Source organism: Bidens hawaiensis, unplaced genomic scaffold (assembly GCF_021521415.1).
Source record: "Bidens hawaiensis isolate Kalapana, Puna unplaced genomic scaffold, B.hawaiensis_p1.1 tig00037596_1, whole genome shotgun sequence".
Classification (NCBI taxonomy): Eukaryota; Viridiplantae; Streptophyta; class Magnoliopsida; order Asterales; family Asteraceae; genus Bidens; species Bidens hawaiensis.
The window spans coordinates 177,294-181,497 of NW_027496560.1; positions in this window are offsets into that span (position 1 = coordinate 177,294).

Sequence of the window (4,204 nt, forward strand, 5' to 3'; positions counted from 1 at the left end):
TCACATAATTACTGTTTTGACGTTTTTTGTTTATTCATCAATCGTTTGCGTCAACTCGTTTGCGTTTCGGTGCAATTTTTCCGAAAGACTACACATGTAGTAAGTGTTAAGCGTCATTTAAACCCTAGTTTAAATGTAATGAAGTGTGTGTTATAGATTCAACGATCTTAAGTTTGAATTGACGGAGTTGAGTTAACGGAGTTAACCTGAAATTGACGATTGTCACATTAGTGGCCACTAGACGCGGCCGATGAGTTGCAGCTACTGTGTTACTCGTTTGGGTTCGGTTCAGCTCATTAAACCACATTTTCGACTTGTATAAGGTTCAAACACTATCTCAAACGTGTTGTAATTCAAATTCAAGGTTCTAGATTATTCATAAGTGAAATCCTATCTCTAAACAACGATTATTATCCTGAATTAATCTTGTTTATCTCCAATTTATGATAATCTTATCATTTGTTCAAGTTTAAAGTGGGTTTATCTCCAAATTCGTGATAAACACGAGTTGGAATTCGCTTCCTATATATACAAGGCCTATAGTTCGTTCATAACTTGCTACTCACTCTCAAACTCCTCCTCATTCACGAATTAAGCATAATCTAGTGTTCTTCAAGAATTAACCAACAAAGTCAAACGGGTCTCTTTAATCATAATCAACTAGTTCTATTATCAAGTTCCGGGTAAGTTTATAATTTCAAAAGAATTGAGGGATTTCATGTTTAATTTCATTAATCTCTTACTAGGGTTTATGTTAGAAACTAATTTGGGGCTTTTCAATTACACTAAGAATTGACCCGAATTAGCTTCTGAATTTTCAATATTTTATGCTTATAATTAAGTTTTAGACGTGTTGGATTCGAATTCGACCTCATAACGACATTTGGACCGACTACGAACCGAACACTCGATTAAACTTCGTTTTCTTTAATTTTAACTTTAAACTCATATTTTATTATTAATTTTGGTTCATTTTGGTTTTGTTTTAACTTTGGAATATTTTCCTAATTTTTAGGAAATCATCAAGTTCGGTTTGGTCAGTTCGCTTAAGTCGGTTTCTTCCATATTCTTATCTTTTTCCACTTGCCAATTGTTAAGGTGAGTAATCCACACCTTTTTTTCTGCTTTGTTTTGGGGGTAACATGCGTACTGCAAATTATATTATTTTAGTTTAAACGAGTCGTCAACCACAATTCATATTACTGTGTTTGCGTGAAATCTTACTATACTATTAAAGCAAAACCATATGTACACATGGCACCATTTTAGCATGTCCACATAGGACGCCACATAAACTCTTATCAATTTTAACAATTATTTAATTAAGTAATTTAAATTAGAATTAAAATTCAATATGTTTTAATATGTTTCTTGTTTGTCATTCCATCCATAATTAGCTAGCTAATAACATGGATGTAACCTCTATTTTTAATTACTTATAATTTGCTAACTTATGTTACGAAATAACCAAAATAGAAAAAATCAAAAGTCATTTCACCATATAAAACAATCGGCACTGATAAGCTATTCCTCTATTTTCAAGCTTATTCACAAAATATTATCAAACATAATAGGCTTTCATATATTTTTGTAAAATTCAATTTCATATATTACCCAACCAATAACTTCCATGATGCTATATGATTTTACTATATTTGTAACATTAATATTTTTTCAATATTATATTTTAATTGCTCATACAAATTATTACATCTGACGATTAAGTGATATTTTAATCTTATACACATAATAATAAATTTACTAGCAAATACGTTAAATTGTTGAATAGTGAACATGCAATTCTCATAACTTTCTATTTACGTAAAATAATCTTTACACATAAAGTCATAATTTTATGTTTATTCAAATAAGCAATCATATATATTTACTTTTACCTAACGAATTTATTAATTTCCGTCTGTGTGATACACGGGTCATTAACCTAGTTGCTCATTACTTGTTATATGCTTATTTTTCAAGGTGTTTATTTATTGTTATGGTGAACTTCATCCTCATCCTCATCCTCATTGGTATGATCATGCACCCATCTTAGTAGCTTGACTTAGTGTCATGATGAACGGATTTTATTTGTTAAATTTTCAATTAATTGCTCACAAACCGTTGGGTTGACAAAATATATATATTTTTACGCATGTTGCAGGTATACATATTGGATGAAGAAAGCTTGAAGCAAGTAGATGATACCTTTAGGATATCAACGAACATTTATTTAAATTTTATTTGTTTTGAATTTGTAAGTTGGATAATGTTTGGTTTTGAATTATGCAATGTACTTGATTATTTAAATTAAATAATTAGTTATTGTCATTATCTTAATGTTAGTGCCTTGTGAGCTACTGGGCAATTGGTTGCGCCCCGGCCTTCCGCCGTAGGTTAAGTTGTGACAATTTAGACAATCATTCATGCAAATACATTTAGCATGCTTTTGGTGAAGTGAATGATGACATGGAAGAGGGACAAGAAAGAGAATGTGTCTTGCACTTGGAGAGAAAATGTTTGTGAGCATATAAGAATAAATGAAGAGAGAGAAAGAAAAAAGAGATTATGGATATGATGATGTGTTAAAAATTCTTTTTAAAAATTTTCCTTTAGCATTGGGTTGTGGTCTTACAGCTTAAAGGAAAATAAACCAATATTGTAGATATTGTGCTACAAAGGCTAAATATATAATCTGATTCAAGGAAGGAGGAAAGCCATTTTTGAAGAATGCAATGTTCATGTAATGTTCCTAATGAAATCATGTTTGTTTGTAAGAACTTGTTAAATTTTGATATAGAGTAACCATATAAACCATAAAGCAACTTAAAAGTAGGCAAGAACACAACAAACCATGAATGACCGGCCCCTACATTTTCTTTCAATGACTTACAATGGAACAAGTTACACGTCACTAACCATGAATTAGATAATCACAACTAGTGACAGATTCAGAAATTTTTGCTACGGTGGACACAAAATAGACCAGTAAAAAGTGGGTCGTTTTAAAGAAAAAGACCGACCAACAATCCTAAAAGCCCAAAGCAAAATAAACTTTCAGAGCATCTAAAAGGATGCATTGGTCATTTTATACACCCCTCTTTAGAACTTTGATATAAATTTGTTAGCTTTAGGAATAATTAATAGTAAAATTACAGGTTAAAGTTAAGCTAATATTGGAATTTAAGAATTATTTAATGTAATACAAATGATAAAAAGAGAAAATTTAACCAATTAGTGTGGTGCAAACACGTCACTCCGGCAGACAGATGGTAGGCACCGGCCCACCCTAACAAAGCTCTAAATCCGCCCTGATCACAACAGCATTTAAATCATAAAATAATGATACAAAATAAAGAAAAGGATAACTCATGACTGTTGTTTTTGGATCATTATCAACAAAAGTCATCAAGGTAATCAGGCAAATGCTACACGAAACAAGATTAATTACAAAATTAGCGTAAAACCTAAATTGGACAATAAATTAGAAAAAATAACAAAATTAGTACCTTAAAGTAGATCAAAACTAGGGCAGAGCGGTGTGTGGACTGTGGAGACTAACGGTAATCAAACCCGCAACCACATAACTCATGTTTTATCCACTACATCACTTGTAATTTTGTTAAGTTTTCTTAGGGGTCATCTCATATTTTATAAGGGGTTCACCACAGTTTTTCTATATAGCATTACATAGTAATTTCGAAACTCAGGGGTTTCCGTAAACACCTAAACAACATAGGTTCGCCCCTAATGTAACTGAATAAAGGAACAAACTTTACTACGATAAAGTAAAGGAACCCGACCAAGAGAAAACACGAGGTAACGACTTTTATTCAAAATTCAAGAGACTTAGACCATGTGACCATCTGATGACTTGAACCAGATCCGACCTATGAATTTGGATTATATTTTAACAAAAACAACAAATCATCTCCAACAACTGCAATCTCGGACACATCTACATGGCCATCTTCATGAGCGGATCTAGCTAACAAATGGGTGGTTCCCAGAAACCACCCGAGTTTCTAAATAATAATGTATTATCAATAGAAAATACTAGAGTGAACCACCTTATAAATTAGGTGGGAACCATGTTGTTTACAATACAAACGCTAATCCAGTTGGTAAGTTGTTGGTTTGGTAAACTAAATATCACACATGCTCCAAATGTTTTTTTAGAACTTTTTTTTTCCTAACTCAGCTTTTC